This window comes from Phocoena phocoena, chromosome 20 (assembly GCF_963924675.1).
Source record: "Phocoena phocoena chromosome 20, mPhoPho1.1, whole genome shotgun sequence".
Classification (NCBI taxonomy): domain Eukaryota; kingdom Metazoa; phylum Chordata; class Mammalia; order Artiodactyla; family Phocoenidae; genus Phocoena; species Phocoena phocoena.
Window position 1 is genome coordinate 15150994 of NC_089238.1, and position 13172 is coordinate 15164165.

Sequence of the window (13172 nt, forward strand, 5' to 3'; positions counted from 1 at the left end):
TACATAGCAAAAGAAAAGGTGCCTGCTATATGCAGCAACATGGATGAATCACACAAAGATGTTGAAAAAAAAAGATCTATCTTTGGGCTTCCCTGGTGGTGCAGTGGTTAAGAATCCGCCTGCCAATGCAAGGGACGTGGGTTCGAGCCCTGGCCAGGGAAGATCCCACATGCCGCAGAGCAGCTAAGCCTGTGCACCACAATTACTGAGTCTGCACTCTAGAGCCTGTGAGCCACAACTACTGAGCCTGTGTGCTGCAACTACTGAATCCTGTGTGCCTAGCCCGTGCTCTGCAACGAGAAGCCACTGCAATGAGAAGCCCGCGCATTGCAACGAAGAGTAGCCCCCGTTTGCCGCAACTAGAGAAAGCCCGTGTGCAGCAACGAAGACCCAACACAGCCAAAAATATAAATTAATTAATTATTTTTTAAAAATATCTATCATTATGTGAAGTTCAAAACAAGTAGATTTTGAATGGAGAGGTACATAGATATTTGTATTCAGTGAGACCCAGATAAAAGGGTAAACTATTCAGTTCCTATATTATTCCCCTGAATAAATACATCTGAGCAAGTTACTGTCATCTGCATTCCACCCAGCAGGAGCCAATGTGACGCTGCAGAACATGTCTACACTTGAAATGACACAAGTATTCCCAGAGGGTCCTAGATGGGGAGGTAAAGTTGGCCAAGACATGGGAGCTGCAGAGCAAGTAGAAGCAAATGCCCAGGTAAGATTCAGCTTTAGCAATAACTGATTGATTTAAAATAAATTATAGAACATCCATTCATGACTACTAAGGCGGTCATTAAATGCATGGTTATAAAAAAATTTGTAGTTAACATGTTCAATTATATCTCAATAAAGGTTGGAAAAAGTACGAAAATATTCAAAACATATTCAATAGTTTTTTAAAAATAAATACATAAATATAATGTCATTTTGCCTGTAAAATGTATATATATAAACAGAAAGAAAAATATCTGGAAAGTTATGAAACCTTTTGTTAGCATTGCTTCTCTATGCTTTCTGTGATTTTTTAATTTAAAACTACTTCTTAAGAGTGGCCATGTATTAATATATTTTTGAAGAATAGCTTTCTTTTTAAAGACTTTTAAAGTGCATATTTATATTAATACATGGCCACTCTTAAATTAAGAAGTAGTCTTAAACAGTCTTCCCTGAACTTTGAGAAGATGCTCAGGACAAATAGATGCCAACTCTGAATCGCTTTTGTTTCTTTCTGCTCCCAACACCTGATTTAACACTTTGATGTTTACATATGGCAAAAGAAGTTGGAGTTTTGCCTAGAAAAGAACGGATAAAAGTCCCTGAGAGAAGTCTCATAAGTTTTGATGTTCTAAATGCTGCCTTCATGTCTTCCTGATGTATGGGTTTAATTCACTTCTAATTCATTCCTTTTAGCCCTGATGACAACCAAACACTTGTTTAATCTTGTTCTGTTAGTCTCATTTTTACATCTAATCTCACAAAAATTTTCTTGAATAAAACCTATTTACCTCCCCAGAGCTTTTATGTCTTCCAATATAACTGGTCATAACCTAAGAATGCTGTCATCAGAATGTCTCTTCCATATGCATTCCCAACATGTGTCATCTGACTTAAGAGCCTTTATCACAGTCTACCTTATATTTATTCCCACATATATTTGATCTTTGCTTAATAATGAGCAACTTACCTCTTTTTAGTGCTGGTGTCCCGTCAAGTACTAGAATAAGTTCTGGCATATTTTGAGCAGGAAACATATAAAAGTAGATGAAGATATATCTTAAGGATATTCATCATAGTTTTGATAATCATAAATATCTCAGGGTAGAAAAGAGGTTAAATAAATTATTGATGGGAGTTCCCTGGTGGTCTAGTGGTTAGGATTTGGCACTTTCACTGCTGGGGTCTGGGTTCAATCCCTGGTCAGGGAACTGAGATCCCACAAGCCACATGGGGCAGCCAAAAAAAAATTACTGGTAGCTATTATTAATATGTACGTTAGTTTTTAAAGGTGATTACCCTAATTCATAGTAAATGTTGAGGAAAGACATTTGTAATGAATTAATAAGTAAGACAGGCAGGTTAAAAACTTACCGAGAGATTATGTGCAGTTGTAAATAAGAACAAGCTCTGTGGTTAAACTTTCAGAATGTCAACCTTAGCTCTAAAAGTTATTGTGTGTGTTCATAAGTATCTTATCTGTACTGCCTAGATTTCCTTATCAATAAAGTGAGAAAAACAATAGTACCTAGTACCTCAAAGAGTTGTCAGGATTAAGTGAAAAAAAAAAAACCAACAAAATATTATCTATTTTTTATTGATGACGAAGAGACTATTTCATATCCTGTAATTACCATTAAAGGAAATTCTCTTCTTTGCTTACCATTTTTTCTGAAAGTGAAATTCGAGCTTCTTAGGCCTGCTCTTCCTTATAATGCTAATATATTGCAGAGCACAGCTTACAAATATAATTTGTTTTCACCAGCAACATTACCCACAAAGAATGGGAGAAAGAAGAGGACAGCAGCTGCAGGTAGACACCATTCTGCCTCATAAAGCTAGCTAAGAGAATCTGACCCACTTAAGTAAGAAATTGAAAATACTAACAAAAAATCAATCTTGTTCGCTGTCTAACCCAGGCTTGTATGCTGGGTTATTTATAACTATGCATATTTATAACTACTAACATCTAATTCTGTTATCTGAAATTATAAACTCATCCTTGTCAGCATAATTTATATAATGGAGTCTCCTAAGATATTTGGTCTTGAGATATTAGCGCTATTTTCTGAAAGTAACTATGCAAAAAAAGACAATTAAATACTTAATTGAATAGCTTTACTTGATAATTTGTTCCCCTGGAATTATGCATAAATTGTTATCTGTAAAATTGCAAAAGGTCTGTCAAATCAGTTGGAGGTCATTGTTACTTCCTTATCCCTACTGATAAAGTTAATTTGTGTATCAGGATCCACAAAATGGGGGCCACCCCAGTGGTCCAGCCCACGTCACAAATGTAAACTTAAGTCAGCTTACATTTACAGGAAACACCTATTAAGGAAATCTAACATTACACCAATCACAATCTTCCAACTCAGCTTTGACTAGCTTACCTTACCCTAGAAAACTGGACCAGCTAGCCTTATAAGAAAATCCCTGACCTCCTAGCCAGTTATGCCATTTCCCTGTTGCCTCTTCTAACAGTCTATAAAATTCTCTCTTGCCCAAAACCCCTTGGGAGAGTGCTCTACTGCTTGTGAGGCAGTACTCCCCCAATCCATGGACTGTTTCCCTTGAATTAAAGACATCAAACTCGTTGCCAAATTGTTTTAGTTTTTGTCATTTGACACTACATACAAGGAAGTATAACAAACCATTGATTGGGTTGAATTCCTTTTTCAAACTAAGTGCTAGAGAGGTCTTTATTCATTTAAATGATTAATTCACGTGATTTTTTTTCCCTGAAAAAACCAAAATCATATAAACATAAGCATAAGGAAAAATTTAGAATGTACACCAAAATGTTAATAGTGATTATTTCTAGATGCTAAAATTATAAGTACTTTTGATTTTATAAGTGCAATTTGGATTACTAATTTTTTTCAACAAGACTACATTCATTTGATCATCAGGAATTAACACCTATTTCCATATAAAGCATTTTTCTAAAAAGCGTTGTAGGGAGGGGTATCTTCTACTTCTTATGAAAACTGTGAGCAAACAGACTGGCAAAATGACAGGTAAAAGCACTAAAAAACCAGTGTGACTAAAATAAATAAACCTACCAAGTATTGTGTCTTCTCTTACTGTATTTCATAAACATAGTGAGACACTTTCTATGTTAAGATTCACCTGTGAATGCTGCTCAGTATTCTGTAATAACCTAAACGGGAAAATAATTTGAAAAAGAATAGATACATGTATATGTATACCTGAATCACTTTGCTGTACACCTGAAACTAACACAACATTGTTAATCAACTATGCTCTAATATAAAATAAAAATTAAAAGAAAAATCTTCAGTCCTAAAAAAAAAAAAAAGATTCACCTGTGAATGTGCACAATTCAGGTAAGTGACACTTTCAATATTTGGTTCATAGTAGAGGCTTAATAAATGTGGCTTTATCATTGCCTTTCTCTACTGAACAACCAGTTAATGTATCATATTGGATACAATCCTTGAAAAATTGGTAAGAAATGCCATTATAATAATTAAACTGATTTATAATTTAGCAATTTGAGTAATTTTGTTCATAAACATGAATACTGCATAGCATTACACTTTGTATTTTTCATACTAGAATCTCTTTTTGTATCTATATAATATTAATCACTTGAATGTAATGTGATTAACCTTATATTTACATGATACAGGAAATTATTTTGGGACAAACTCCTCTTAAAGTTCACTTCCAGGTGTAAATTATTGTTTCCAGGTCAGTGATTCAAACCCTGTTTGGTTCCTGTACACCTTTGACAGTCTCCAAATTATAGACTTTTTCCCCAAGAAAAATATACATTAATAAAATAAATATACAATAATTTGGTATACAATTCCAGGGCAAATCATTTAAGGTGAAGGATACCTGTTATAGACCATCTAAGCATATACCTTGTTTTCTTAAAAATGCCCATTACAATTAACTTTATATTTTCATTGCTCCTCATTCATGAATGTGGGATGACTTAGGATATCCACATAATAACAACAGGGTTCTTTTTAATTTTAATATTTTTAACTTATTTATTTATTTTGGCTGTGCGGGGTCTTAGTTGCGGCACACATACTTCTTAGTTGCAGCATGTGAACTCTTTAGTTGTGGCATGGAGGATCTAGTTCCCCGACCAGGGATTGAACCTGGGTCCACTGCATTGGGAGCGCAGAGTCTTACCCACTGGACCACCAGGGAAGTCCCAATAACAGGTTTTTAGGTTTCTTTTCCCTTTTTTTCTTATAAATTTATGTATTTCTTTATTTCATTTTTGGCTGCACTGGGTCTTTGTTGCTGTGCACGGGCTTTTCTCTAGTTGTGACGAGCAGGGGCTACTCTTCGTTGCGGTGCACAGGCTTCTCATTGCGGTGGCTTCTCCTGTTGCGGAGCACAGGCTCTAGGTGCACAGGCTTCAGTAGTTGTGGCTCGCGGGCTCTAGAATGCAGGCTCAGTAGTTGTGGCGCACGGGCTTAGCTGCTCCGTGGCATGTGGGATCTTCACAGACCAGGGCTCGAATCCGTGTCCCCTGCACTGGCAGGCGGATTCTTAACCACTCTGCCACCAGGGAAGTCCCCGAATAACAGGTTTTAATTTAAGCACTTATTGCTAGCCACTGTTCTAGTGCTGTTAATATTAACTCTCCTAATCCTCATAAAAACTGTTTGAAATTGGTACTATTATTCGTGTTTTACAAACCATAAACTCTGGAACGGAAAGACACTGAATATATTGCCCAAATTCACCAATACTTACAAGACCAAGATTTTAATCCAGATACTCTAGATTAGGGGTCAGTTAATTTTTCTGTAAAGGACCAGGTATAAATATGTTGGGCTTTGTGGGCAAAAGAGAAAATCAAGGATATTATGCAGGTGCTAATATAACAAGAGAGAAAACAAATTTCCATAGAAGTTTTTGACAAAATTCAAAACTTTATTTATGAACACTGAAATTTGAATTTCATATAATTTTCACATCATGAAATATTGTTCTCCTTTTGATATGCTGTCAATTATAGAAAAATGTTAAAACCAGTCTTAGTTCACAGGCCATAAAAAAAATTGGCTACAAGCTGGATTTGGCCTGTAGGGTCATGGTTTGCTGACCTCTGCTCAAGACTCAGAGACCATTATACATTGCTGACTCAGTCTATACAATTATGTGACTTGAAAAAAATGGATGCCGCCTAATCTTATTCAATAACTGGTTGGTACCACATAAATCTCCTAATTCCTTGGAAAAAAATTTCTGCCCTTCTTCAAAGAGATGTCTCTGTACATACCCCTAAAAATATTCTTAAAGGTCTCCAAAACAGAAGACCGTTTTTACTGAAGACTGTTACTGAAATCAATCAAACCTTATCCTACCTTGCCATTTTCCCACTCATGTCTTTGAAGAAAATCTGAAGTATCTAATGTGTAATTCTACCTAAGCATTAACAAATCACCATGTAAAGGAGGACTGTTTCTGTGTCATGGGACTGCTTAGACAAAAACAGCACAAGGGGAAAGTGTTGCCAAGTGGTTATACAAAAATTAACTGTAGGAAGGGCATTTGATAAGGAACTGGGAAAGAAGGGTATCCATCCTAATGGTACTATCATTAACTGGGAATAGAAGGCTTGGCCAGGTAAATGGATTAGTCACTATTTGGCAGGGCATTTAAGATGAAGTTATTCTATATCCTGAGAAACAAAAATTCATTCCATGAAACAAAAACCTCAAAATGACTTCTAGGAAAGGGGAGCCCTCTTGCACTGTTGGTGGGAATGTAAATCGATACAGCCACTATGAAGAACAGTATGGAGGTTCCTTAAAAAACTAAAAATAGAACTACCATATGACTCAGCAATCCCACTATACTGGGCATATACACTGAGAAAACCATAATTCAAAAAGAGTCATGTACCCCAATGTTCATTGCAGCTCTATTTACAATAGCCAGGACATGGAAGCAACCTAAGTGTCCATTGACAGATGAATGGCTAAAGAAGATGTGGCACATATATACAATGGAATATTACTCAGCCATAAAAAGAAATGAAACTGAGTTATTTGTAGTGAGGTGGATGGACCTAGAGTCTGTCATACATTGTGAAGTAAGTCAGAAAGAGAAAAACAAATACTGTATGCTAACACATATATATGAAATCTTAAAAAAATAAAATAAAAAAATGGTTCTGATGAACCCAGGGGTGGGACAGGAATAGACGCAGACATAGAGAATGGACTTGAGGACATGGGGAGGGGGAAGGGTAATCTGGGACGAAGTGAGAGAGGAGCATTGACATATATACACTACCAAATGTAAAATAGGTAGCTAGTGGAAAGCAGCTATGTAGCACAGGGAGATCAGCTTGGTGCTTTGTGACCACCTAGAGGGGTGGGATAGGGAGGGTGGGAGGGAGATGGAAGAGGGAGGGCATATGGGGATATATGTATACATATAGCTGATTCACTTGGTTATACAGTAGAAACTAACACAACATTGTAAAGCAACTATACTCCAATAAAGATGTTTAAAAAAATGACCTCTAGCTTGGCTTTGAGATGTGCAGCTGCAAAACTTCTCCTTTCATGGCCCTTCTTTTGGGATATGGCAAAATTTGGAAGGAAAAGGGGATCATGACATACTAGGCCTTTCATACCAAGACAGGCTAAATAAGAACACATTCTTCATCACTAGCAAGCCTCCATCATCCATGTTAAATACACCCAATGGAAGTAAGAGAAAGATTGGAATACTCTGGACCCTTCCCTGTATCATAAAAAAAAAGTCAGGTTGACTGAAGCCTAGGAGCAGAATCTGTTTCTGTGTTCACAGCAGTTTCCTGTCAACAAAGCTATGAAAATGCTGTAGATCTGCAATATGCAGCTTGCCCCCACAGAGCTTCCAAGAGGAATCTTTGGAGGAAGGACTCCTACTCTTGGTGCCTTAATATCATGTCTTCCCAGGACCCTGCCTCGAGGGCAATTCCAGCTCTAAAATCCCTGTAATAAACACGGAGCTCTGATTTTTTTAGTTGGAACCTTCATTCTAGGTCTCAAATATTCAACTTCCCTTTGAATATTTGAGACCTAGAATGCTAGCCCTTTTTGTGCAGCTAGCATTTCTGCGCACTGTGGCTATAACAGGTGAAAACACAGAGGCAGTGAAAGAAAGCCCAGTGCAACAAATTCCAAGAAACCATGGAATTGACAATTAGCTCCCAAACAGGTAACACTTAATGTACTGCATGCCTGTGTATTAAGCACTAGGCTAGACAATAGATACAGGGTGCAATGATGAAGGCAACAGGGGCCATGCTTTAGAACTGGGGACCTCTGTGGTTAACAAGGGGCTCGCAGCCTTTGACAGGCACAGGCTGAGTCACACAGGGATCTTGTCCACTGATTCCTCAATGCTAGAACTGCAAAAATGAAACCACCCTCCTAAAAGTAAAAAGTCACACTAGGCCAGTTTTGATCTGTCGCTAGTCGGTCACAATAGTGCTGTCACAGGATCACTTGGTCACAGTGTAACACCTCACAGTCGCCCCCGACCTCGGTCATTAATAAGGCCCTGCCCCCTCTCAGTCCTAGGAAGCTGATCTGGGCCAGTCAGAGCCTTCCCACCACGCACACAACCCCGACCCCATACTCACACACACGCTCTCGCTTGCTCGCTCTCGCCCTTTCTGATACACCCATACACTCATATGTGTGTATCTTACACTGATGCAGTCACACAATCACACATGCCCACCCACAATCACCTTCCTCAGCAGCTGACTCACAAAGGCCCGAGGCTCCTGCCTCCACCTGCCGCATCCGTGTCTGGGAAACTCCGGGACTCCTGCAGTGAGCTCCTCCCTCACCCAGACCCGGGTCACCTCAACTCACCGCACGGAAATCGATGACCACAAGGCTAGCGGAAAAAGAACCAGAGGCCGAAGTTCATCAATCCCCCCAAGGCCTGTGAGAAACGGAGTCCAACCCGGAAAAGTGCGGACGCCGACACTAACACACCCGAGCGTCCGCAGCTGGGACCTTGCCGTTCCTAACCCGCCGCCCCGCAGACTCCTGGGAGCGCCTGCCCGCGCGGGAGTACGCAGGCGCAGAGAACTGAGCCTTGGCGGGGGTGAGGTTGGTAGGTCCTAGGGCCTCTGAGGAGGAGGCGGGAATTGGGAGCTCCGGTCCCGGAGGGCAGACTAGGGAAGCGGGACCTGGTGGGCAATCTGGGGAGGAAACTGGGAGCCCAAACCCGGCCTGGTAATTATGAGGAGGGAACCGGAACCGGGCCGTGGTAACCAGACACTCAGATCTGTGCTACCGGGGCCTCGGGCGTGGTCCGTGGGCGTGACCCTGAAGGTGACAATCGAGTGTGACCTGGAGCGAGTTTTGAGAGGAGAGATTTTGTCTGTTTTGACCCCGAGGAATCTCCATCGCAGGGAGCAGGGCCTCACACAGAGGATGCTGTGTGTGTGTGTGTGTGTGTGTGTGTGTGTGTGTGTGTGTACCAAATGGAAGCGGCCTCCTGTGTCCAACCTGCTGCGTTTTGGATGCGTGCTGCTCTGTGGGATGTTGCGGCTGACTGTGTGTGAAACTGGATGAGTCTTGTTGCGTGGGGACTCCTCTGCATATGTCTCTCTTCGGATTAGGTGTGAGTCGTGTTTGAGACCGCAGGTGACTATGGAGAAGCGAAATGATTTGTGATGTGATTTTGTGACTTTGCCTGGAATTAGTAATGTGCTGTCTGAGATTGTGAATGACATGGGGGTGATGTGAGACGGTGCTTTTCTGAAGTAAGTGATCGAATGTAACTTTGCATGTGTTTGTAACCTACTGTTACTATTTGTGATTGAGAGACTCTGTATGACCACTAGTTAGGTACTTAAGATTTGATTATCTGAATAGTGGTCATTAAGCCTGCCTGCAAAATTGTAACTCAGTAGCAATTTAGCAAATAAAATAGAGGTATGAGTATTGGAAAGGAAGAGGTAAGATTTCATAATTCCCAGATGGTAAGGTTCATTACAGGGAAGTATTATATGAACTAAAACCAATGTGTTAAAATGATTAGTGTTCCATGGGTAGCATGCAGGAAAAAACAATTTTTACCCATAACTAGCACTTTCAACACTGATATATGAGTAAGTTTTCCTGCTTCTGGATGAAATCTATGGCAGGGTCAATAGCCTCTTCAGGCATTCCATGATATAAAAGTATTAGGTATAGTTTTAATCATAAGACCAGTCTCATTTTAGTAATTAAAATATTATTTTGCTATTTAAAATATTCACTGTAGCAGTCAATACTTCAGACTTCATTTAGCAAACTATTCTTCTCTCTGCCTGAAAGCCTACAGTGTGGAAAGATCAATTTCTTTTCTATTTCCATACCTGTACTTCTAAAAAGGTTGTTCAGTAGTTAATACTTAAATTACTATTAATAAATTAATAATGAATAATGGTTAATTTTCAATAATTAACTATGCTAATTAGTAGTACGCACAGGTGAATCAATAAAGAGATGAAGTAGAGAAATTAAATAGAAAGTCCAAATATTCTCAAGTATATAGTGATGTGTAATGATGATAGAGATGGCATTTCACATCAACTGAGAAATAGTATTGCTAAACAATAAAACATGCAGGGAAAAAAATCTTCACAAGGCATAAACACTTGAATAGTTACATGAACAGCTAAGAAAAATTACTTTCAACTTAAAATAGATAAAGGTTGAATTTATTAAATTGAAAAAGAAGATAATGTCAACCAATTAGAAAATAAACACCTATGAGAAAAACAGACATACTATAAGATGTCATCACAGAAAAGAAATAAAAACTTATTCTCATAATAAGAAATGTGTAAATTAGAATATATATATTATATATATATGGTAGGCAGAGATTAAAGTTATTTTCAACTGCATTCATTAGGGTGTGGAGAGGTATTCTCATGCACTGCTGGAGATAGTGTAAATTGGTAGGAAATCCATGAAGAACGGTTTGGAAATATATGATAAATCTGTCTTCCATGGCAGATGGAAGGTAGAGCTGCAGAGGGAAACACACAATGTTCCCTCTCTCCAAGCTACAACAGATTCCCCAGAATCTATTCTACCTCACCAGAAGATTAGGTTTCTGGCATTGATAAGGCAACAGGATTTGTCCATTTCCCTACTAATCTCTGTCCTGGATTTGTGTGGGGTACACAGAGTGGGCAAGTGCTGAAACTGAAAATAGATGTAGATTTAACTGAGTTATTCTGGGTGATCTAAGTCAAATATGGTTTCACATGGCTCCTTGTATCTTCCCATCTCTGCCTTCTCAGGACTCTTCCCTTTTCCAAAAGAAGAGCTCATAAGAGAAGTTTCATCTCTTGCAAATATCAAAGCCATGCCTCAGGTGAGATGATGTTTCCTCTCTTTCTGAAGTAACTTGTTTTTAGGTTATATGAACATTTGCTTCCCTATCCTTAAATTTTCTGGATATTGGGATTTGCTTCCATCAAACTGGTCTCCAGTAGGGCAAGCAAGTGGCCTAGGTACAAAATTTAAGAAGGACCCTTAGGGCTGTCCAGCTCTAACTTTTGTACCCTTCGTGTCTTACCTGCCTCACCCTAGTTGCAGTCCTGTTCCCAGTTTCTCTCATTCCAACCGGAAAAACTTAAGTCTTCCCCAAATGCACCTTCTAGTTGTAGCCAATGTTTGCATATTGATTGGGTGTATCATTCATCATCTCCTTTCTCAGTCCTCTCATAAAAGTACTGCTGGAACAGAAATGTATTATCTTCATTTAAATGGGAATATATTACTTGAATGAATCTATCTTGTCTAGACACTGATTTGAGATCTAAATTTGTGAGGAGTCAGGGAGCAGACATGCAAAAACCTTGATCATCTCCACTGACCTAGGTTTAGTGGGAGGTAGAATTGGTAGATCACATTATTATTTTGGATTAGATTTCCTGTTTTGTGAGGTTTTTAGGATAGAGATTTGCTTACAAGCTTGTACAGAAAACTGAAATTTTACATTGCTCTCTGATATATTTTATCCATATCTGCCAGCAATTCCTATAAACTGTGGCCCACCAGTGAAAACCTTTCCAGTGTTTCAGTGCTATTATAGATTTATTCTTATATTTTTGGTTTCTTCTAATCTTTATATGTGCATGCAAGAGAAGGAGATGCATTTGCTAATCCACTCTTGAGATATTCTATTCTTGAATCAAAGGTGGTACTTTCTCCTGTTTCCATATCTTTCTTTCAGAAAATTCCTCTTCATCTACCAATCTCTGAAATACCAATCTGGGTTTTCCCCAGATGGTAATTGGTTCCCTTCTCCTCTCTGTCTCTTTTTCTGTATGCACAGTCATATTCACTCCAGAGGTTATACTGATCTGATTCTAGTGACTCTCAGATACCTCTCTCCATCCTAGACCTCTAACCAGTGTGTCAGAACCATATATACAACCTCCAACAGCTATCACTACCTGTATGTTTCATAGACATTTCAAGAACATGTCCAAGGTTTACCTCATTACCTCCTTTGGTCCAGCTTATTATTTCTCCTGCTTCCCATTTCCATTTTCTAGTCTCAGCACCCACCCACTTGCTGTGCAGATGACCTAAGAGCTGTGCTTCTCTTTTTTCCACTCTTCAACCAATTTATGACCAGTTCTGTTGAAACTCATCATGAAGCAACAAATTGTCTCCTGTCCAGACCACTAATACCATTTTAATCTTGGACACATCTCTAACAGTGGTTACTTAATTGTCTTTCCCACCTAACACACCTCAAGCCTTCTCTAGTGTTCGAGAGTATTGCCTCTAAAGTACAAATTTTTTCACATAACATATGTGATGACTTGACATTTCTTCATGTTTTTTTATACTCCATAAAGCAGCAGACCCAAAGTGGGGTATGCATTACAATGGAATGTACAAGACAGTATACTGAAAAGGAGGAAAATACTAATAGTTTATATTCCAGAACAGTAATCGTTAACAATGTGGATTGCTATTAATGCCAACTGATGATTTATAAATAAATACAAATATGTTGGGAGTGTGCTCAGTACATTTTTAAGACCATTGCTCTGTCTTAAAACAGAGTATTGAAACATCCAGTATTATTACATAAATATGCCTACTGCCTACCTCCATATACCTTTTTCTTCTTACAGCTCAAAGACTCTTTCCTAACATACTGTACCTTTTGCTATTTCCTGAATTTACTGACTGGTTTTACTCTCCCCATGAGTCTCAAAAGCCATTGACATGTAGTTCTACAAAAACTATTCATTGTGAGTACAAAATTTTTATGTGCTCAATGAAGTCTTAGAATACAAAATGAAATTTTCTTTACTTTGTAGTATGTTCCCTTGTACATATTTCTGTCATTGCATCTGCAATATCTATTGAGTGTATGTATCTACACATATGCCCTTCTTTTAGCCTGTAACT